We start from the raw sequence: 25,742 nt of genomic DNA, 5'->3' as shown, positions 1-25,742 counted from the left end.
GCTTACAATCTAAGAGGGAGGGTCAAGAGATACAAGAGGTAATAACGGTGGGGGAAGGGCTGATGGAGAAAATAAAAATACAGTTGTTAGGTGCTTGCCAGATAGGTTTCTCTGAAGAGATGAGTTTTCAGGGATCGTCTGAAAGTAGACAAAGTAGGAGATAGTCGGACAGATTGGGGTAGAGCATTCCAGAGGATGGGAGAGAGTCGGGAGAAGTCCTGGAGGCGAACATGGGAAGAGGTTACAAGGGAGCCAGAGAGCAGGAGGTCCTGGGAGGAACGATTACATGTACTTTTACTTTGTACATGTACAAGGTACTCTTTTACCACACTTTGTGTTTGTAAAAGTCTGTATCTGCTTTTACTTGCATGCACCATGTGGTTATATAAAAAAAAAAAGAAGTTAGTATATTGTGAAAAAAAAAAGCAGTGAAAATGAATGCAGTCTTTCAAATAGTTCTGTAACGTGTGGCCATTACCCGACAGTGTACATAAATTCAAACATAGTTTTTCATGGATTTTAAGATGTACAAGAGTGTTTGCTTCTCTGGTAAGAAACAAAATGCAAACATTGGGTTATCCTTGTGAGCCTTGCATACTTATAATTTTTTTGTTTTGATTGTTGTGCAAGATTGTTTGCTTAGCTGGCAAGTAATAGAAAACACAGCCACAACCTATGATTCCTCAGTGCAGGCAACTCAGTAAATACATGAATCGGGCAGAGGTGTGACAGTTTACAGTCCTAATATACCTTAAAGTGAAAATAAATGCTTATGTTTTTTTTTTTTTATTATTAAAAATGTTATGCTTACCTGCTCTATGCAATGGTTTTGCACAGAGCAGCCATGGTCCTCCTTTTCCCAGGTCCCCCTTGCCGAGTGCCCCTATAGCAAGCCACTTGCTATGGGAGCACTTGTGTTTGCTCACTCCTGAGCCACTTCTGTGAGCCCATAAGACACACAGAATGTAGCTAAGCCCCGCCCACACTCCTCATCACTTGCTGTGAATGGCAGCAGCAAGAGACAATGGCCCCACTGTTGTGTGTCAACCAATGAGGAGAGAAAGACCCAGGAGAGTCTTATATATGTTATGTATTTTTTTGATATCCATCATAGTAGTTTTTATTATGGCCGCATTTGCAGTTTTTTTTTTCTCATTGTGCCCCTGTTAATATTTTGCTTTACTGAATACCTGGATTGCATTACTTCTGTTTTCCAGGTCATTTTCAGTCTTTAAGGGCGGTTCACACTATATTGAGTGCGCTGAATCGCATGTAATTCGGAGCGCACTGCTCCTTCATTACATGAGATCGGAGGTGCAGATGCGAATTCAGCCATGCACTTTGTATGGCTGAATTTGCACTGTATTCACACCAAACACGCACATGACCCTTTTTTCCAGCCGCATCAGGATCGAATCGCACAGTGGTTCACACTTGAGCGATCCGATCCTGTGCAAACTGTCCGATCGCACTGCGATATGCGATCAAACTGGGGGTGTCGTTACCATTTCACGGACACCCCCTGCGTATCGCATATGGCAGTGTGAACTGCCAGATGTGCTTTTGCGATGCAGGAACAGGCTGCGAATTCGCAGCCTTCCTGCATCGCACAAGTGTGACCCGGCACTGAAGTACAGTAAATCTTCTCTTTCTATTGCATACTGTAAGCATTAGTGGGGATGCTTTTTACCATCATGGATAGAATGCATAAAGGTTAAAAAAAAAAAATCAGCCTTTACAATAACTTTAATATTATCTGCAGTCTTAACCCTCCTCTTGTGTTAGGGTCAAAACTGACCCGTTTTCAGGTTTTGAATGTCTATAAGTATCACATAAATTTGTTTATTGCATCAAGATTTTTTTACTTTGTCAGGAACCTCTATTTAAACAATGTAATAGAAAAATAATCCTTTTCACTAAATTATAAAATACTGTGGTGAAAATTAAGACGTTCATGGTGTTAGGGTCAATTCTGACCCAGTTATAATATAGGATTTTAGGACACTAATAAGTGCCAAAACTGAAATCATAAACACTCTCTCTGCTTAGTAACAGTGACAGCCAATCCCCTCTCAACCCTGTGAGCTGTAGTTAGGGAGGGGCCTATCTCTTTTCCTGCTTGTCTGCTTCTCTAAATAAAGTGAAGAAACATAGGACAAATTCATTTCAGAGTTGCTGACTTTATTTTACCATTTTTTCAATTTGACAATGAGAGGTATGCTATCAAAAGAAAGGTCTAGGGGTCACACCAAAAATATTAAAACCAATCTTTTCAAGGATTAAGAAGCCTAACAAGGTAACCAAGAGGTAAGAAACAAATTTGATGATAAATAATTATTCAGAGGGTATTTTATGGCTGATTTAAAACACGGGTCAAAACTGACCCTAACATCATGGATAGTAACGGAATTCTAACATAAGAGGAGGGTAAAAATAGAAATAGCAGTGAAAAAACAGAAACAGCCTTTTGTAGACTCCCTGTTATTTCATGCTACTTTTTTTTTTTTTTTTGTGAAAAGGGGTAGGGTGGAGTACCCATGTACTTTACCATTGCTGACTCACTGGGGAGTTTCTAAAAATTATGATAATGTGGATAAGGCCCACCAATGTAACAGCAAATGCAAAGTGATGTGAACAGTTGCGATGCTGATTACTCATTATAAGGGAGTAGATACCTCCCGAGAACCAGCACATTGGAAATTGAATTACACAGGTGGGTTTGATTTTCTAAATCAGTGGATACAACAAGAAAGAATGCCCAATACACTCAGAACACAAACAGGTAGTAATTTATAATGGCAATATAGAACATTTTTTCGAAGCTTGATTTTCAATGTCCGTTCAAATTGACCTCCCTACTGAAACTTAAAACATACTTTTATAAACAACTAAGATTTCTTATTTTATGAACTATGCAATAAAATAGAAAGGAGATAAACATGTCTTTTTATTGTCAATAGTAAAACATTCTAGATTTCTGTAAGTCGAAATCCAAAAATAAGCACTGCTACCTGTAGCATAACAAAAGCAATATCAATGACACCATAGTGGTTAGCTGTCTCGTATGTGATGGGGAGAAAACCAACCTGATGTTTGGATGACTCTTAGCTAGTTAGTAACAAGACCTAGACCTACAGAATAACTATCAAACAATTTTACAAAAAAATAAGTCGTGTCCATATTGAAATCATTCTAGGATAGCGGGGGGTGGTCATCCCCCAGAGAAAACGCACAGGTTGAACATAGAGATGATAGATGCCTGCAACATAGGCTAATGAGCTAAGATGAGTAAGTCAAGGAGCTGGGGATTTTAGATTGACCAGGGAGTTGGTTAGAAAACCTTAAGCTACCAGTCTGTGTACTAAAAAAAGCCATTAATGACACACTTTCTTATGGAGTTATGGTTTATTCAATAAATGAGCGTCGTCTTGGAAAGAACTGATTGGTGTGGGTATCATTCCGAGTCTGTATGTCCAATTTCTATGAGGTAACAACGGCTTGAGATATGGTCAACTGTTTGACTATATAGCTGCATTTATAATTTATATACAGTAATACAGTATTCAGTTTTCCAGCATACAGCCTATGTAATGATTAATGTCTTTATGTAACTAGCAGTTCAAGATCATTTTGTAGATGCCAGATATTTCTGCTGTTTATTCATACTGTTTAATGAGGGCTGTACATCTCTATGTACAAAATACAAATAACAATACATTTAGAATGTTACAAGTCCCCAATATTAAATTATTCTTTCACAGAAATTCAAACAAATCCTATCTAGATTGATTAAGATGCCGAAATTATATGAGACTGCAATAATAATATCAAGAATTGTACTGCTGTAGCCGGAATAACAGCCACATAGAAAAATGAAAAGAAAAGACAAACGTAATGTAACACACACACATGAAGGCCATTAATAACAAAAAACATAAAAAAAATAGAAAATTGTATTACTGATTGTTATTCAGCATGATGAAATATTTTATATTTTCACAAGTTTGTGCCTTTTTTAACTGTTGGTATTATATGTTAAATATTTAAAGTTTTCATCATATTAATGTATTACAAATTACCAAAATAACACTATGCCAGAGTTTAAGGCTCCGTTCACATCTAGGCGTTTTGGGGCGTTTTTGGGGAGTTTTTCTGCTCTAGGATCAGCTCTCAAAACGCCCAACAAGACAAATCCTATTCATTTCAATGGCCCCTGTTCACATCTGAGCGTTTTGACGCTGTAAGCAAAACGCCCAACGCTCAAAAAAGTACATGAGCTTCTTTTTGGGCAGATTATAGGCGTTTTCCATTGGTTTCTATTCAATCTAAAAACGCCTGCACAAAAAACGCCTGTAAAAACGCCTGTAAATCGCGGTAAAAATAGCTGTAAAATCGCGGTAAAAATCGCAGTAAAAATCGCGGTAAAAACCGCGCGAAAACGCTACGCTCAGGTGTGAATGTAGCCTTAGGGTACTAGTTGATTTTCTACTATGTTTCATTATAATATAGATGCCATCTTTATAAACACAATGTAAAGTTGACTAACCAAGTTTTTGACTAAGCAAAAACAGATTCTGAACATTTCTAAGTATTCATACAAAAATTACTTGCTCACCTCAAATGTTAAAATTGTGTTTATATAATACTTTGCCCAGGGGGAGATTGGGGGGGAGGAGTCTGGCAAGTGGTTGATTGGGGGGTTCTAGGAAGGGTGATTTGAGAGAAGGGAGAGGATTTGTGCTAGTAAGGGATTTTTCTTTGGAGGGAGACATTTGTGGAGGATTTTGCTTTGGGGGGGGGGGGGGGGTTGTGCTAAGAGTGTAAATTTGAAGAGGGGAAGTTTTGTTAGGAAGGGGGTATGGGGGAGAGGTTTTAAACTAGTAGGGATGATTGGGGGGGATTTGTGCTAGTAGAGGAAATTTGGAGGGGGTTTGTGCTAGGAGTGCAAATTTGGAGATGTGTTAGCAAGGGGTATTGGGGGGGGGGGGCTGTGCTAGGAGAGAAAATTGGGGAGGTTGTAATAGGAGTGCGAATTTGGAGAGGGGGGAGTTGTGTTAGCAAGGGGGGTGGGGGCATTGTTCTAGGAGGGGAAATTGGGGGGGGGGGGGGTGGTTGTGCTAGGAGTGCAACTTTGGAGAGGGGCATTGTGCTAGGAAGGGGGATGGGGGGTTGTGCTAGTAGGGATTATTGTGGGGTGTTTGTGCTAGGAGAATACATTTTTTGGGGGGGTTGTGCTAGGAGTGCAAATTTGGAGAGGGGGAGTTGTGTTAGGAAGGGGGGTTAAGGGAAGGTTTTGTGCTAGTAGGGATGCTTACGGGGGATTTGTTTGTGCTAGGAGGGGAAATTGGGGGGGGGGTGCTATAAGGGGAATTCAGGGATTTGTGCTTGGAGGGAGGATTTGTGCTTGTGGGAATATCTAGGCTGGGAAGCAGAATTAATTTTAAAGATGTGTGCTGGGGGGGGGGGTGGGTATACTGGCAAAAGGGGGCATTTTTGTTTGGGGAGAATTTTGGCTTGCAATGGGAAAATATGGGGATTAATGTGCAGATTAGTGTTTGATTTTTTTTTTTTTGGGGGGGGGTTGTGTTAGCAAGGGGGATTGGGGATTGGGTGCTAGGAGGGGAAATTTGGGGGGGTTGTAGTAGGAGTGCAAATTTAGAGAGGGGCATTGTGTTAGGAAGGGGGATGGAGGGGTTGTACTAGAAGGGATTATTGGGAGGGGTGTTTGTGCTAGGAGAAGACATTTTTTGGGGGGTGTGGTGCTAGGAGAGCAAATTTGAAGAGGGGGAGTTCTGTTAGGAAGGGGGATTAGGTGGGAGGTTTTGTGCTAGTAGGGATGCTTGGGGGGGATTTGTACTAGGAGGGGAAATTGAGGGGTTGTGCAAAAAGGGGGATTTAAGGGGATTTGTGCTGAGGGGGAGGATTTGTGCTTGTGGGAATATCTAGGCTAGGAAGCAGGATGCAGTTTAAAGATTTGTGCTGGAATGGGGGGGGGGGGTGTACTGGTAAGAGGGGGAATTTTTGTTTGGGGAGAATTTGGGCTCGCAATGGGAATATATGCTTAGGGGGTTCATGTGCAGATTAGTACTTGATTTTTTTTTTGGGGGAGGAGGGTTAATTTTTGTTGTCTTATGTTGTCTTGGGGAGGCATACTTTGACATCTTTGCCCCGGGCATTAGATTACCTTGTCCCAACACTGATAGCAGGAATGCAGCACCCAATACTAAAGAAAAAAAAAAGATGCCTATGTTCCTTGAGGATGGACACCTGCAACTGCAAAGGGTAAACATGCTTCTGAATACTTACTTGTAGCTTGCAAGTGCCAGCTTAAGCAGGCATGTTTCTTGACACAAGAACAGGAAAAGGTATTGGAAAACCCATTGGTGTTTACAATACGGTAGAAGGTTGTAGAGATCCTTGCACGTTAAAGGTTACAAGCAAGTGGGGACATTCTATTTTTCCTTAAATACCACATTTTATATCAATACATGTGTAAAGCTTCTGTCACATAGTTCAGTCAAAAATCTTTATTTTATAAACAAAGCTTAGCTTCTAAGAAGTTCCTCGTTGTAGACAAGGGGTTGTGTGCATCAACATGATCAGATCATAGACGATCTTACTTTTTATGTAGCAAATCCCACAAGAGAATGACTTTAAAATCTTCAACTAAATCTCTTTCTCTGACAGCCATTTAAAGAGAATAATCCCAGTGTAGTCTATAAAATATCATGTTGTGCATGGAATTAAAATGAAAGCGAAACAGTAACACTAAAGGGAAGATGAGAGGTTTGATTTATTGCTGTGGCTATTTTGAGCAGCTTCACAACCTAAATGTACTCCAATGTAGGAAAAGAATGAAGAAAGACTTGTCTACAGGGAATGACAGTTTATAAAGCCTAAACAATTACAGCTTTAGATTTGTGTGTCGAGTAAATGCACTTGATTTTTTTCCCCACAAAACAGACTTAAGAATTCAAGTACGTAATTCATCAAGGAAATGAAATGTACCATAGGCGGTACAAATGCACATTATCTTTGAACCTGGCTTCCACACAGTTTCTTTGTAGCCTGTGATTAAACTACAATATGAACGTGCTACATAATTGTCTGAGGCGAATGGTGTTCAAAAGCAGTTGCTTGCTTTACAAACTGTATTTACTTTGGCAGAAAGCTCTCTTGTGTTCTATCCTTCTACAAATGTGGTTTTTAGGTGTTACTTTGAAACAATGTAACTTAAAGTCTACTATGTAGCTACTATTTGTATACAATAGGGCTTTAGACAAAGATATGCTTGATATATGGTATATATATATATATATATATATATATATATATATATATATATGGCTGAAAGTTTTGCTAATAAAAGTATTTTTTATATAATTAGAACTGCCATAATTAAAACTACCACATTTGCTATTTGTTGTACACCTTGACCTATAGCCATCAACTTGCCATGTTTTACTTCAGAAATTGTTGGTTCTGCCTCAACTGGATGGAAAACATCTGAACAGATTAAGGTCATTCCGGCTGAAACAAGATCAGACTATTAGTGATGTCTGAGGTTACTCCCTGATTATCAATGACGGATAACATTTTTGGTCGAGTCCCTCTCACCGACACCAGGGCTTCATGCCCCCCATCTGAGTATCCCTCTCCTTGATTTCCCTTTCTTCTCTCTTTCTTCCTATCTAACGTCCTCTCCTCTTGTTTTGCCCCCAACCCCCCCTACCCCCTCTTTCCCCTCCCCCCCCACCCGGATGCTCCCCTGTTCCCCCCAAGCCGCAGACCCGACTCCGCCCACGGGCTAGAACACTTACCTCCACTGACCCCTTCTGTGGGTTTCTTCGGAATTGCCCACCCCAAGACGGCCTACACGCTTTTGATGGTTGCCCCCTGTGCCCGATACAGCATGTTCCCCCCTGGGGATGTCCGGACATATGGGGGGAGCCACCACTGCCCTTGAAGGTGCCTTATCCGTTGCACACCCAACCGTGGTGGAGGTCGCAACGGTTTCTTGTTTACGTGTTATCCCCACAGCCCTGCACCAAGAGTATGGGGACCAAGATTGTCCTCACCTTACTAAACGGTTTACACTGCCTGACTTGTGATGATCTTGTACATTCCTGTACTTCACTGTATGATTGTGTTGTGGTTTGTTCACTCAACCCTAATCACGGTGCGTACTGTTGCTGTTTCCCTTGTTTTTCTTTGTGATGCACTTTGTACCGCCTAAAAGTGATTTGTTATGTCATTCCATTTTACCTCAATAAAATGTTTTGGAAAAAAATCAATGACGGATAGAGGGTGATATCAGAGAATCATTTAGTAGCAGTTCTGTACCAGCCCAGCTGTGGGACTGGACAGATGGGCTCTAAGAAAAAAAAATAAAAATAAGCGAAGGGCATGCATGACTGAGTAAAGAGGGGAGACAGGGAGGTAAATGGTAAAGGCATGGTGGGTATGGTTTATATATGACCTAATTGGAGGAAGCGAGGGATCCAGATGGGGCTTTGGGCAAGCACAGAAAGAGGCGGAGAAATGGATACCTCAGTCGGTGGTCATCAGACGGAGAGAGAACTGCCCACCCTCTCTGTGTTTTGGTTTGGTTCAAGGTTTGAAGTCAGATCAGCCTGGTGGTTGTGGTCTTTGGAGGCTGTAGAAAATCAGTGATAATCTAATGGTTGGGGATCCATCTGTTGTTTGGTGTCCTTGGGTAATTGTTGGGGACCCGTCTGTGGTATGGCATCCTTGGGTGCATTCCAGTTAACGATGGGTTAACTGGGGACATAGAGGTCTCTGCAGATAGTTTGGTTATTGTCTCTGAGCTGGTGTGCTGTGGCTGGGGGCCTATTGTTCTGCAGATAAAATTAACAGGTTTTGGGTAAAGTAGTACACAGCTAAGGTATTCACCCTTAAAGTTCCACCTCCAATGCACAAGCAAAGGGTGCTGGCACTGCACATAGCAGAAAGTCTGGTGTAAAGAATAGATGTCTGGATGACTGCAATCCAATAAAATCACTTTTATTTGAATCCAAAAAAGAATAAAAAACGACAGTCCATACAGCAAGTGAGGGAAAAAGATACAGCAGGCAATACAGCTAATGCGTTTCACACCATTGGTACTTAATCATAGCTTTCAGCTATAATTAAGCACCAACAATGGTGTATTCTTGCTGAATGGACTGACTTTTTTTATAAATTTTTGGATTTAAATAAAGGTGATTTAATTGGAGTGTGGCCATCCAGACATATCATCTTTACTTCTAACCAGTTTTGGGTGTACTACCTTCAAAGATGAGCTACCTTAATACATATATTTCTGTTTTAAAATAATTGCTTTTTTCTATTGTTACATGTAATAAAAGGCTGCTATGGCCAATTTGTATCCAAACTCTGGTGTGGTCTGGTAATTGGCAGGTATAGGTACATAATTGGTTAGGTATGGCATAGCAGGTAATCTTATTAGGAATGGGTACATCTGTTCTACCTCAGTCATACATATGTTCTCCACTCCGTTTCAGGTGTACCCTTCTAACAAGGAATACAGTCAATTCCTTTTGCACCATACTGAATCGACTGTGTGGTCAACAGGATGTTGCAATGACTTCCAAATAGTCACATTGCACAGCATGTAATGGATTTGTCATCAGCACAACAGCAAGCTGGTTTCAAAGTGAAATTGCACTTTGAAACCAGCTTGTTGGTGTGCTGGTGACAAATCATATCCCATTCTAACAAGAAAGGTTAGTTGTCCAATAATTAAGCTGCTTGCAGGGGTGAGAGATGGAATTTTCAGTTAGGAATTTATGATTTCAGCCACTGCTTCTTTCTTGGAACCCCAGAGATTTATTCACGTTTAGAAATACCTGGATCATACGTATTTATCTTCTCTCTCTGCTCAAGTTCAAGTGTTAATACACACATTGCTTACACATAAATACATATGGCTAAATTAGTAGAATGATTACATTTCATGTATATATGTTTCACAGGACGGAAGAATCTGTGTAGCTTGGGGGATGTACATGTGTATCCGTTAAATTAAAAAATAGCTTTGAGCGCCCATTTGCACCAAGGTTGCACTTTTTGCACCAAAAAGAAGAAGGAATTACTCCTTAATGCCTAATCCTAACTTTTTACCCCATCATTACTTAACCTAATCTAATGCAAACGTATCTCCTCTTTGACAAATGTATCAGCCATTTATGTAATAGGACTGGAGTCGTAGCCACCTCCCTGCACCAAAATAAAGTAGCCTCTGGATGCTAATGTAAAAAAAAATGATGAAAGTGTTAGTATGATGGTAATTGTTTTAAGTTTAACATATACATTTACTTTGCACGACAGCTTGACCTCTAAGAATTAACAGTATTAGAGTGGGGTTCTTACACAGCCGGGTGGAGGGGAGTGTTATTATTGCAGTCAATGACTCCGAAGCTGGGAGTTATTAAACTGCCAATGACATTAGTGCTAGGGTTCATTTATTACTGCCAATTTTGGGGGTTATTATTACATCCACTGACACTAGGGTTGCACCAGTACCCGAATCAGTGCCGATACTGAGCATTTGCACAAGTACTTTTACTCGTGCAAATGCTCTGATACCTGAAACCGGTATCTTTTCGGTGCGAACAGAGTCCATACATAATAAGCCCTTGTCATAATGACTTCAGCCCCGGTTCACACAGGAGTGGTGTGGGAAACTGCAAGCAATTCAGACAGGAATTACACTGCATTCCTGTTAAAACCACATGCAATTTTTTGCAGGGCTCAAATTGCACTGCAAAGGTATCATGTCCACTGACACCAAAGCTGGGGGGTCTTATTGTTACTGCTAACACCAATGCTGATGGGTAATTTTGTAGTCGCTGACATCAATGCTGAGTGTTATTATTGCAGCCACCTACACTAGTGCTAGAGGTTATTATTGCAGCCACTGTAACCAATGCTGAGGGTTATCATTATTGCAAGCACTGACACCAATGTTGGATGTAATTATTGTATATATTGACACCAATGTTGGGGGATTTTTTTGTAATCTTCGATACCATTATTGCATCCATTGACACCAATGTTGAAGGTTATTATTGTGACCACTGACACCAAAGCTTAGGGTTAATATTTCAGCTACTGACACAAGTGCTGGGGGGGTTATTACTGAAGCCACTGACACCACTGCTGAGGGTTATTATTGTGTCAACTGACACCAATGCTGGAGGTTATTATTGTTACTACTAACACCAATGCTGAGGGTTATTATTGTTACTACTGACACCAATGCTGAGGGTTATTATTGTTACTACTGACACCAATGCTGAGGGTTATTATTGCAGCCACTGACAACAATCCTGGGGTTATTATTGCAGTCACTGACATCAATGCTAGGGGTAATTAGAGCAGTCACTGACACCAGTGCTGGGCATTTTTATTGCTCCCACTCACAAAACTACTGGGAGTTAACCAATGCAGAGGGTTATTATTGCAAATACTGACACCAATGTCAGGGGTTATTATTGCTGCCACTTGCACCAATGCTGGGAGTTATCAATACTTCCAATACCACCAACAATTGGACTTTTTCAATTCTCCTTTTCTGTTCCATGTTTTTTGTTTTATTTTATTGGGTGCATTAAAGGCCATTAATTTTGACTGGACTGCCTAAGTCGATGCAATATACCTTTAACACATGTTGGGGGCAGCACTTGAGGATCTCTCTAATTTTTAAGTTGACCATCACAGATCCATTAATTACTGTTTTACTGACTTAGAGCATGCAAGTCTGCTACTAAAGTCTCAATCTATATTAATGTTCTGGCCAAGTAATGTATTAAGAATAAAAGCCAGAGTATTAGAACAACAACTTAGCAACTAGTAATCTGAAAAGGGGTTTGAAATTGACAGCTCATGTATTTTTTTTTGATAGTAGATAATTTCCCTTTAAAAAGCAGCCAGAAGCTGTAGTGAACTTTATAATACATAGCTAAAATTTATTTTAAATACAAATTAATAATGTGCACTTGCAGGATCAATATTAAGTCCAATGGCACAGTGGAACAGTTACTAACACATGATAAGGTCACAAGTCACTCAAACACCTTGTGCCAAGGAGCACTACTCTAAAGCAAAAAACATTTCTATTCTTGCTGTCAAAAATCTTTCTCATGCTAAATGCTAAGAAGCAAAGTGACACAAACAAGTACCTCTATTTCATATTAAAAAAAATAAATAAAATTATATAGCTGTTGTCCACAAAATCTGTAAAAGTAAAAATATAAAACCTAGACTTGACAGATGTAGCCTAAATTGTGAGTGGGTTGTGTGTAAGATGTGTGTCTCTGAAGATATTTTTTATTTTATAGCTCACTAAATACTAAATCATTCACAATACAGTTAAAAGTGATTACTCAACAATGAGCAACAACCACATAATCTCATTACCGGACATTGTATTGAAATACAATACAGACAAACAGGTCTATCAGTCAGTGTGTAATGTGTTATTTGGTTGTTAAATCAAGCAGAGGATCATATAGCTGTGGCAAGTTTTAACTTTCAAAAAAAATAATGGGTAAAACACAGGATCCAGCAATACATATACTCTGTGAATTGCTTCTAACCTGTGCCTGCTTTTTAGTCTTTTTAGCCTGTTTATTGTAATAGAGTTTATCTGCAACTCCTATTTGTCTAGTTAACCATGACCCTTCTGGTCTGGGATTTTATAGCTATTTATAGTTTAGGGCTCAATAACTAGCACAGCTTAGAGCCATGTTAGGCATCCTACAGCCCAGGGCTTTTTTCTCTGAAAATAGGTGCAGGAACTCAACCATGACCCCCCAAAACCCTCCACAACCTTCCACATGTCTTACTTTTGTTGCTTTATTCAGCTGAAAGGGATTGTAAAGTCAGAAGGTACATTTTATGCAACAACAAGATACAACAACCTTCTGTGTGCAGCTGCCCCCCTCAGCCCCCCCTAATACTTACCTGAGCCCATCTCTATCCAGTGATGTTGCAGGAGTTTCTAAGCTGCCCTGGACTCCCCTCCTCATTGGCTGAGACAACAGTGTAGCACCACTGGCTCCCACTGCTGTCAATCAAAGTCAGTCAACCAATCAGGAAAGAGAGGGCAGTCCTCTGATAAAAATTTGGGATCTCGGGCACCTATGGCTCGCCCGGGACAGCTCCACAAAGGGACAGTCAACCAATCAGGAAAGAGAGGGCACAAGGCCAGCTTGCAGCTCTGTGTCTGAATGGACACAGGAGCTGTGCCTTTGCTCGGGTGCCCCCATAGCAAGCTGCGTGCTGTGGGGGCACTCAACAGAAGGGAGGGGCCAGGAACACAGAAGAGGGACCCGAGAAGATGAGAATCCTGGCCACTCTGTGCAAAAGCAACTGCACAGAGCAGGTAAGTATACCATCTTTGTTATTTAAAAGAAAAAAAGAAAAACGAGACTTTGCAATCACTTGAAGCACTCAGCAGGCTCTAGTACCTTCCCGCACACTGTAGGTGGCTCCATCTCTCTCACTTGTACGGAGATCATCCATTAGAGGTGTAGTGTAGACATCTGCACTGCATCCTGGGCACCTGCATCTCCCTTGTCCCCATCCTCCACTCATTGGGGTCCCCATCTGGCACTCAGTGGGAGCCTCTCAGGAGATCAGATCTGTGGGAGCCGTTGGGAGACAAGGTGTCACTTGTAAGCACAGAAGCAGGACTCCAGTGTTTACAAGTGATATTGGTGAGCAGGGAGCAGAGGGTCTGAGCCAAACTTGGTGGAACAGAGTTCCACCAAGTTCCAACTGAAAAAAAGCCCTGCTACAGCCACTTCTGGTAGTTAGAGGTCCAGTAGCATGACAGATTAGATGCTACTAGGGACTAAGCGCAGAGTAGATAGGCTGACTCTGAGTCCCAGTGCCACACCAATGTTTTCGCTGAAGTCAGGCTCTAAAGTCAGTAGCACCCACCGAGAAGCAGGACAGGTATACAAGCAGGTCACCCTGGCTGATGATACGGGTTCACCTGAGGTGCGGGGTCTAAGTACTAACTGGTATTTACCAGAGCTTCTGAAGGTGGAGATGGGTTTTGCCGCATGTTAGTACCAGGTCCTAAGGATTACCCCACCGGGAGGTAAGCAAGCTGAGGTCCAGTAGCAGATATATTTTAAAAATTCACTTTTTACCAACTGCAGAAATTAGCTAGGTACTGTATAGCAATAGGGAAGGCTTTTAACAAATACACTAAGCAGGGGAGGAGATTAATTTTCAAGATTGCTGTTTCTCCCACAGCAGGTGTAATAACTATTGTTCCATTGTTTAAAATACTGTCTGATAATAGGGTAGAGAAGATCACTGTGAAGACATCTCAGAGAAATATGGTGTAATCTGCAACTGCAGATATTTAAAGTGGTTGTACACCTCAGTAATAGAATCTGAGCCAAGCACATATATCTGCAGTGTTTACTTATCTCTCTCCAAAGCTCTAAGTGTGGTTTATCTCTGGTGCTTCATTCCCTTGTTATTAGCATGAGTCACTTTTGAGAAGTTTTCCTGACATATGAGATAAATTTGTGTCGGGGGAAGGAAGAGTTCAGAACGGAGCTTGTCTATTTACAACACAGGTCTTCTGTTGTGTGGAGAGGGGGGGGGGCATTCCTTTCCTCCAATCAACTCTCACATACTGTAATTGCAGTCTCTCAACCCTATACTCTGTACTTCTGACAATGTGCACTTTTGAAAGGAGGTAGAGAGGAGAAGACTGCAGTTGAACAAGTAAAACCTATGGAAGAGGATATTTCATCTCTGTGAATTATCTGAGGCCGTTTACTTCACAGAGTATATGAGAGGGGTTGCAACTAGAGTTGAGCGGGCACCTGGATGTCCGTGTTCGGCGGGCTCGGCCAAACTTAAAAAAAAAGTCCGGGTCCGTGTCCCGGACTTTTGCCGAACTTTTCCCGGACACCGAACCCCATTGAAGTCAATGGGGACCCGAACTTTCAGGCACTAAAATGGCTCTAAAACACCAATGGAAAGGGCTAGAGTGCTGCAAATGGCAGCAAAACGTAGTTAAGAGCATGGTAAGTGTTCTGCAAACAAATGTGGATAGGGAAATAACTTAAAACAACAAAAAAAAAACAGAAAAATAAAACAATGTTCTTCATCTCTGAAGGACGAGGCCCATATGGAGTAGGAGGGAGGTTGAGGTGGTGGTGGATGTGGCGGTGTCATAGGCGTGCGCACAGGGTGTGCCGGGTGTACCTGGGCACACCCTAATCACCTAGGGCACATAGCATTATAGCTCTGTTTGCCAGTGAGGAGATGGGAAAGATCTCCCTCGGACCTGCTCTGCTCTATTTCTCTTTGCCAGCAGGGAGAGTAATGTATCGGGGCCATGTACATGTAGGCAAACACATGCATGTGTATTTAAATGTTGGGGTGCACACCCTAATGCAATAGGCTGCGCACACCTATGGGCGGTGTAGGTGCAAGCGGCGGTGGAGGAGGACCAGGGCCGGATTAAGAGCATCATGGGCTTGGTGCTGAGGATTTTGAAGGGCCTTAAGGGCCGTGCCTTGGCATGCACCCAGAGGAGGAAGGGTGCAGCCATGCATGCCTAATTCGACAAGGGATGCTGTCTCTGAAGCCCATAAACACATCCATGCATCGGCAACTGTCCCTCCTTGTCCGGCCTTCGTGCTGTGTGGGGAGGTTCTGAGGGAGCTGCCTGGGGAAGCAAGCATAGAAGCCAGACTTCTGTGTTTACAAGTGACAGAAGAGCGGTAACAGTGAATATGGCCAACCCAGGGCCTATATTAAGGTAGGGGCCTGGAGCTGCAGCTCCAATAGCCCCTATGTTAATCTGGCCTTGAGGAGGACGAGGTAGTCAACACTGCTTTTTTTCAGAAATTTTAAATGAGGGTAAACCCCAAAAGAGTGAGAAAGAGAAAAAATAGAACAATGGCTGGGTAAGGTCGGTATCCATCGCTATTCTGCACAAGGTACGGAAAAGTCCCGTGGGATCCATGCCTGGTTCATTTTAATGAACGTGAGCTTGTCCACATTGTCTCTGGACAGGCGGCTGCGCTTGTCTGTGATAACGCCCCCAGCCGTGCTAAATACCCGTTCAGATAATACACTGGCTGCAGGGCACGCCAGCACCTCCAAGGCGTAAAGGGCAAGCTCAGGCCATGTGCCCAACTTGGAGACCCAGAAGTTGAAGGGGGCAGACCCGTCATTCAGTACGTCAACGTGCTGACAACGGCGTCATCGGCACTGGCCATGTTGGTGGAGTACTCAAAACAGCGCAACAAGGCACACAGGTCTCGCATGGAGGCCCAGTTATTGGTGGTGAAGTGGTGCTGTTCCGCAGAGCGACTCACGCGTGCGTGCTGCAGCTGAAACTCCACTATGGCCTGCTGCTGCTCGCACAGTCTTTCCAGCATGTGCAAGGTGGAATTCCACCTTGTGGGCACGTCACATATGAGGCGGTGAGCGGGAAGGCCAAAGTTACGCTGCAGCGCTGCCAGGCGAGCAGCAGCAGGGTGAGAACGCCGAAAGTGCACACAGATGGCCCGCACTTTCTGCAGCAGCTCTGACATATCGGGGTAGTTTTTAAGGAACCTCTGCACCACCAAATTCAGCACATGCGCCAGGCAAGGGATGTGCGTCAAACCGGCTAGGCCCAGAGCTGCTATGAGATTTCGCCCGTTATCGCACACCACCAGGCCGGGCTTGAGGCTCGCTGGCAGCAACCACTCATTTGTCTGCTGTTCCATGCTCCTCCACAACTCCTGCGCAGTGTGTGGTTTTTCCCCCAAACAGGCAAGTTTTAAAACTGCCTGCTGTCGTTTACCCCTGGCCGTGCTGAAGTTGGTGGTGAAGGTGTTACGCTGTCCGGATGAGGAGGCGGTAGAGGATGAGGAAGCGGAGTAGGAGGAGTTAGGAACAGGAGGCAAACTGAAGCGCCCTGCAATCCTTGGTGGTGGAAGGACATGCACCAAATTGCTATCCGCCTCAGGCCCATCCGCCACTGCATTTACCCAGTGTGCAGTGATATAACGCCCCTGACTGTGCTTACTGGTCCACGTATCGGTAGTTAGGTGGACCTTGCCACAGATGGCGTTGCGCAGTGCACACCTGATTTTTTCCCCCACTTGGTTGTGCAGGGAAGGGATGGCTTGCCTGGAAAAGTAGTGGCGGCTGGGCCGACGTACTGTGGGACAGCCACCGACATAAGGTTTTTAAAACTGTGCGTCTCCACCAGACGGAATGACAGCATTTCAAAGGCCAAGAATTTTGAAATGCTGGCATTCAGGGCCAGGGATCACGGGTGGGTAGGGGGGTACTTCCTCTTCCTCTCAAGTGTTTGGGAGATGGAAAGCTGAACGCTTCCACGGGACATTGTGGAGATGGTTGGTGACCCAGGTGGTGGTGTTGCTGACAGATCGTCTGTTTGCGGGGTGGCAGGTGCCGGCATCACTACAGATGTGGATGGAGCGGCCGAGACTGCAGCAGAAGAGGAAGCAGGATGAGCCAGAGACGTTTCTTGGTTTTGAAGGTGTCTACTCCACTGCAGCTCATGCTTTGCACTTAGATGCCTGATCATGCAGGTTGTGCTCAGGTTGAGAAGGTTTATACCTCGCTTCAGGCTCTGATTGCACAGGGTGCAAACCACTCGTGTCCTGTCATCAGCACATTTTCTAAAGAACTTCCACGCTAGAGAACTCCTTTGAGCTGGCTTTGTTGCGCTCGTTCCCTTGCTGCGTTGGGCAGTAGCAGGCAAAGTGTCTAGGGCACGGCCGCTCCACTTCTGCACCCTGCTCCCTCTTCTGCTGTGCTGGTGGCTCCGTGCGACCACCGCCTCTTCCTCCAAACTACTCAGGTCACCTGCATGACCTTCATTCCATGTGGGGTCGAGGACCTCATCTTCCTCCACATCATCTTCCACCCAGTCTTCACCCCTGCCCTCCTTGTCGGTCTCCACAATTCTGAACGCCGCAGCAGTTGGCACCTGCGTTTCGTCATCATCGGAGACGTGCTGCGATGGTCCTTGCATGTACTCATCTTGAGAAATAAGTGGTTGGGCATCGCTGCACTTAATCTCTTCCACTTCTGGGGCAGGGCTAGGTGGATGGCCCTGGGAAACCCTGCTGACAGAGTCATCAAAAAGAAGAAGAGACTGCTGTATATAATGTTCTGGTACCTCTGGTACCCTTATTTCCACATTTCTCTCTTAATATTGCGTCCCATCTTGCTATCCAAATGGAACGCATACACCTTTAAGGGCAATGACGTCATCGCCGGGCGCCGCTATGAGCGGCTATTTCAATCACCGGCTTTCTCTCACTCATTGCTCGTTCAAACCGCATGTTGCCTTGTCTTGTCCAATGCTGCCGGAGCTTCAAGCTATTCCCCTTGCCTGAACAAGACCGGAACCTCGCTACGGATCCAGTATCTCGCTACCTGATTACTCCATTACTCTTGGACCTTGCTACTACTAACCCATCTAGTGATAAGTACCCCGCAGGGGATTCCTTCCTCAACCTAACTTTCACTATCTACTACTGCATACTAAAGGGACTATTACTATCTAAGCTATTTCTATCATCTGCATAGATTGCTATCTCTTGGGACTACCATCACCTATCATTGCACTAGGTTACTCTCTCTTGCATACTTCATCTGCTGTCCCCTACCACCTGTTACTATACATGATTGCTAAAACCTATCTGCATACTATCATCACCTACCACTCTCCTGAATACTACTACTAAGTGCTCACCATTCTATTGCCTGTCTCTCACCTCTATTCTATCATATACATTCTATCACTCCAGGAACATCATATTGAGTGTATGTATATTTGCATAACAGGCTGTACACAGTGATGAAGTCCTGAGAGTTGGATATGTTGTTCAACACATTCTCTACATGACTACTGAGTGTAATAATTCTGCAGCTGCAAATCCATTCACTAACAAAAAACGCATGAGCATTACAGATTGAACGAGCCCGAAAAAAATATGGATTCAGCAGAATTACCCACTCAAGTAATGCAATTAAAACAACAAGTAGATGCATTGATACTTGCTCTTACAGAGGTAAAAAACGAAAATCAGGCTTTAAGACAGCAGGTTGGCCGTCTTGCGCAGCTCTCTGCTGCTCAGCCCCGTGAGCCTAAGATAAACCCTCCTCTAGTGTTTACTGGTGATCGGAGTAAATTTTGTGAATTTAAAAACGCATGTCGATTGCTATTCTTGTTGAAACCTCATACCCACCCCACTGACCAAATCAAAGTCTGTACCACTATTTCCTATCTGACGGGTGATCCCCGGGCCTGGGCAGACTCTCTCTTTGAGAAAGATGACCCACTTCTTAACTCCTATCCTTTATTCCTAGAGCAACTCGCTAGTTTATATGAAGACCCCAATAGGCAGAGTACTGCTGATACCCAATTGAGGGCTTTAAAACAAGGAAGGAGACCTGTTGAGGACTTCGTGGCAGATTTCAAAAGATGGTCCCTTGATTCAGGGTGAAATGACACATCCTTGCGAACGCAGTTCAGACTCGGCCTATCAGAAGCCGTTAAAGACGAGCTCGCCCGAGCGGATTTACCTGACACCTTGGATGGCCTGATACAGACCAGTATCAATATTGACAGACGACTGCGAGAAAGAAAGGCTGAGAAGATGGGATTGCCATTGTCCAGTCCTTCTCGGATGTCGCCTGTTGACCCTACTCCTATGGAGGTAGGAATGATACGCCCACCTTTGACCTTTTCCGAACGTGCCAGGAGGAAAACCGAACATCTCTGCATGTACTGCGCGTCCCCGGATCATTTGATAAACGGCTGTCCCCTTGTCCGCAAAAAAGAGGGTGAGTGTTCAAATGTCTTGCTAGGGGGACTAACAACTTCATTTTCTAATCCTTATCTTTTTATTCATTTGACATTACAGTGGGACCAAACTAGGATCACCACCAAGGCTATGGTCGACACAGGATCTTGTGGGAACTACATTGATACTTGTTTTGTTACCTTAAATAAAATACCTATCATTTCAAAACTTAAACCTGTCTCTGTTAGTTTCATTAACGGTATTCCGTTATCCTCTGGTCCCATCACTAATCAGACACAGGCACTCCTTGTCACTGCTGACGGGTCTCATGTGGAGACCACCACTTTTGATGTACTGACCTCACCACATTTTCCCATTATTTTGGGACTTCCCTGGTTACACATACATCAACCAATCATCGATTGGAAAACAAGAACTCTAACCTTCTCTTCTCACTACTGCGAAACCACGTGTAATCTCTCATCACATGGAAAGATCCTGTCTGTGGTGTCGGATGAGATTATACCAATATGTTATCAGGATTTGTCGGAAGTCTTCCTTGAGAAAAACGCTCAAGTGTTGCCTCCCCATAGGGACTATGATTGTTTTATCGATCTACTCCCTAATAGCAAATTGCCTTTCGGTCACGTTTATCCTCTTTCACAGGATGAACTCTCTCATCTCAAGGAATACTTGGATGAAAATTTGGCGAAAGGATTCATCAGACCTTCTACTTCCTCCACTGCTGCAGGACCCTTCTTTGTCCGCAATAAAGATTCAAGTCTCAGGCCTATTATTGATTTCAGACAATTAAATACCATTACAATAAAGGATCGTTATCCTTTACCTCTTATTCCTGAACTTATAGAACAGGTGTGCGGAGCTTCCTACTTTTCGAAATTGGACCTAAAAGGGGCATACAACTTAATTCGAATCCGTGACTGGGATGAATGGAAGACAGCATTCAGAACCAGATACGGACTGTTTGAGTACATCGTGATGCCATTTGGGTTGTGTAATGCTCCCGCAGCCTTCCAACGATTTATAAATGACATATTCAGAGACTTGCTTGATGTTTGTGTTGTAGTATATCTGGACGATATACTTATTTATTCTCATTCCTTATCTGAACATATAAAACATGTAAGACTCGTGTTCTCAAGACTACTTGCACATAATTTATATGTTAAATTAAAAAAAATGTTTATTTCATAAAGAGGAAGTACTATTCCTAGGATACATTATATCCAAAAATGGAATCAAAATGGACATGAGCAAAATATCCTGTATTCTAGATTGGCCTGTGCCAACAACTCGCAAAGCATTACAAAGATTCCTCGGATTCTCTAACTACTATAGAAAGTTCATCAAGAACTTCTCTGCTATTGTGAGACCTCTCACACAACTCACAAGTACAAAAAAACAATTCAAATGGTCAGAAGAAGCAAATGGAGCTTTCTGCTTGTTGAAATCAAGCTTTACTTCTGCTCCCATACTACGCCATCCAGACCCATCCCTTCAATATATTTTGGAGGTAGATGCGTCAAATATGGCAGTAGGAGCAGTTCTCTCACAACGACCAACAAACACTTCACCACTTCACCCAGTTGCTTTCTTCTCAAAATCACTAAGCAGCCCCGAGGTGAATTACCCAGTGGGTGAAAAAGAGTTACTAGCCATAAAACTGGCATTAGAGAATTGGCGACACCTACTTGAGGGTACTCGATTGCCAATCCTTATATACACAGATCACAAAAACCTTCAATACCTTCAGACTAATAGAACTCTTTCCCACCGGCAGGTACGATGGTCATTATTCTTTTTGAGATTTAATTTTCTAGTGACCTATACACCTGCAGACAAAAATAAAAAAGCGGATGCGCTTTCACGATTAACCGAAGATAGCTACGCCGAGGTTCCCTCAGTTCCTATAATACCCTATGAACGTATTGTCGGTGTTGTCCGTTCCCTGAAGGAAGAGATTTTGCACAGCATAGGACTGGATTCACCTCCACCACAACTAAATGCTGATGCAGAAGGCTTCCTCTATTACAACGATAAACTATACATACCCCCTCCTATGCGAACCAAGATCTTGGAATTGTCGCATGATGTACCTATGGCAGGACATATGGGTATGACTAAAACATTCAATTTACTTACTAGGCAATTTTGGTGGCCTGACATGAAGACGACCGTACAAAAGTTCGTTTCATCTTGTGACATCTGTGCAAGGTCCAAAATTGACACTACAAAACCATCGGGTCTACTTTGTAGTTTACCAATACCCCAGGTTCCATGGGAAGTGGTGTCCTTAGACTTTATAGTAGAACAACCACCTTCCAAAGGATTCAACACCATTTTAGTGTCAGTGGACCATCTGACCAAGAGGGCACATTTCATTCCTATCCGAAGACTACCTTCATCCAAGCAAACAGTGGAATTACTTGTGAAACATGTCTTTAAGTTACATGATATTCCAAAAACACTTCTGTTTGACCGTGGTTCACAGTTTATCTCAAAGTTTTGGCAAGCTCTATGTCAGATTCTACGAATAGAGCGAAAACTTACTTCTCCTTACCACCCTCAGACCAACGGACAGACAGAAAGAGTCAACCAGTGCATTGAGCAATATCTACGTTGCTATACTTCATATCTACAGGACGATTGGGTGGACCTCCTCCCGCTGGCGGAATTCGCCTATAACAACGCGACCCACAGCACTACTAAACAAAGTCCATTCTACTTAAACTATGGGTTTCATCCCACACTTCTTCCACCACGTATCTTGCCATCAAGTAATCCAGTGGCCTCTGATTATCTTACCCAAATAAAGGATTCCCTGGGTTTACTCAACACCACCATCTCACATGCCCATAGCCAACAAAAGAGGTACTACGACCTTCGTAAAAAACCCTCTCCCCAATATGCCATTGGGGATCTTGTTTGGCTTTCTACAAAAAATTTGAGATTAAAGATCCCTAGTAAAAAACTTGGACCTTTATTCCTGGGACCTTTCCCAATAAAGAAGCTTATTGGAAAAGCTGCAGTACAACTCACATTACCAACAGACCTCAAGATACATCCCATCTTCCATGTGTCTCTACTAAAGCCCCATGTTCCTAACCAAGGAATAAGGCCTACCATCTCACCTCCACCTCCTGTACAAGTTGAAGGCGGAGAAGAATTTGAGATAAAGGAGATTCTGGATTCTCGTATCCATAGAAGAAGACTCCAATATCTAGTACGATGGAAGAACTATGGGCCCCAAGGCGACACCTGGCTGGATACCTCCGATATACATGCCCCTAGACTGATTCGCAATTTCCACTCGAAATACCCGGAAAAAACAGTTCTAGAGGCCTTCCGGAGCCGGCCTTAAGGGGGGGTACTGTAATGTTCTGGTACCTCTGGTACCCTTATTTCCACATTTCTCTCTTAATATTGCGTCCCATCTTGCTATCCAAATGGAACGCATACACCTTTAAGGGCAATGACGTCATCGCCGGGCGCCGCTATGATCGGCTATTTCAATCGCCGGCTTTCTCTCACTCATTGCTCGTTCAAACCGCATGTTGCCTTGTCTTGTCCAATGCTGCCGGAGCTTCAAGCTATTCCCCTTGCCTGAACAAGACCGGAACCTCGCTACGGATCCAGTATCTCACTACCGGATTACTCCATTACTCTTGGACCTTGCTACTACTAACCCATCTAGTGATAAGTACCCCGCAGGGGATTCCTTCCTCAACCTAACTTTCACTATCTACTACTGCATACTAAAGGGACTATTACTATCTAAGCTATTTCTATCATCTGCATAGATTGCTAGCTCTTGGGACTACCATCACCTATCATTGCACTAGGTTACTCTCTCTTGCATACTTCATCTGCTGTCCCCTACCACCTGTTACTATACATGATTGCTAAAACCTATCTGCATACTATCATCACCTACCACTCTCCTGAATACTACTACTAAGTGCTCACCATTCTATTGCCTGTCTCTCACCTCTATTCTATCATATACATTCTATCACTCCAGGAACATCATATTGAGTGTATGTATATTTGCATAACAGGCTGTACACAGTGATGAAGTCCTGAGAGTTGGATATTTTGTTCAACACATTCTCTACATGACTACTGAGTGTAATAATTCTGCAGCTGCAAATCAATTCACTAACAAAAAACGCATGAGCGTTACACTGTATGGCTTGGGGCTCAGACTGCTTGCCTGATTTGCAAGGGGGTGAGGTGAAAGACGGTTGGACATCGGCTGCAGGTGCCAATTCTGACCTTTCTGCAGTAGACTGGGTGGGAGACAATGTGAAGGAACTGGAGGCACTGTCAGCAGCAAACCAATCTACTATCGCCTCTCTGTGTTCTGGCCTCATCACTTCTAGAGGCGTATGATGCCCTACCAAATACTGATGCAGGTTCTGTCGCCTACTAACACTTGAGGAAGGTGTTTTACTTGTGCGTGTAGCTGGCACAGATCGACCATGTCCTCTACTTGCAACAGGAGCTCTACCAGCAGCACCACGACCAAGGCCACGGCCCCTATTTGACGGTCTCCTCATATTTCTGTAATTTAAGATCTTGCCCTAGAAAGGTGTTTATTGAATAGCGGAACAAAACAACAACAGTATCGCATGGGTGTATCTCACAGTCAAATATGCAAACTATGCCGCAATTTAATGTGTTTTACCCCAAAAGGGTGTATATTGAATAGCAAAATAGGAAAAAGGATAAAAAACGGTGTATCTCACACGTACAAACACAGACTAGGCCCCGATTACAATTTTTTGTACCCTAAAGGCAGGATGAGGAAGAGGAGTAGGAGGAGTTGGGAACAGGAGGCAAACTGAAGCGCCCTGCAATCCTCGGCGGTAGAAGGAGATGCGCCAAACAAATTTTAAAAGGTGTATCTCACATGTACCGATACAGACTATCCCGCAATTTAATTTTTTACACTCAAACAGGGTGTATATTGAATAGCGGAATAGGACAAATTTTACAAAACGGTGTATCTCACACGTACAAACACAAACTAGGCCCCGATTACAATTTTTTGTACCCTAAAGGCAGGATGAGGAAGAGGAGTAGGAGGAGTTGGGAACAGGAGGCAAACTGAAGCGCCCTGCAATCCTCGGCGGTAGAAGGAGATGCGCCAAACAAATTTAAAAAGGTGTATCTCACATGTACCGATACAGACTATCCCGCAATTTAATTTTTTACACTCAAACAGGGTGTATATTGAATAGCGGAATAGGACAAATTTTACAAAACGGTGTATCTCACACGTACAAACACAAACTAGGCCCCGATTACAATTTTATGTTCCCTAAAGGCAGGATGAGGAGTAGGAGGAGTTCGGAACAGGCAGGAGGCAGACTGAAGCACCCTCAAATCCTCGGCAGTATGAGATGCGCCCCAAAAATTGGAAAGGTGTATCTCACATGTACCGACACAGACTATCCCGCAATTTAATTGTTTATACCCAAAGGTTTTGATTAAATAGCGGAATAGAAAATATGATATCAAAAGGTGTATGTATCTCACACGTACCGACACAGACTATCCCGCAATTTAATTGTTTTTACCCAAAGGTGTAGATTAAATAGCGGAATAGAAAATATTATCAAAAAGAGGTGTATGTATCTCACACGTACAGAACCTGACTAGGCCCCAATTAATGAGGAGTAGGAGGAGTTCGGAACAGGCAGCACCCTCAAATCTTCAGAAGTATGAGATGAACCCCAAAAATTGGAAAGGTGTATCTCACACGTACCAACACAGACTATCCCGCAATTTAATTGTTTATACCCAAAGGTTTTTATTGAATAGCGGAATAGAAAATATTATCAAAAAAAGTGTATGTATCTCACACGTACAGAACCTGACTAG

The sequence above is a fragment of the Pelophylax lessonae genome (assembly GCF_965119305.1).
Source record: "Pelophylax lessonae genome assembly, chromosome: 4".
NCBI lineage: Eukaryota > Metazoa > Chordata > Amphibia > Anura > Ranidae > Pelophylax > Pelophylax lessonae.
This window is presented reverse-complemented; position numbering follows the sequence as displayed.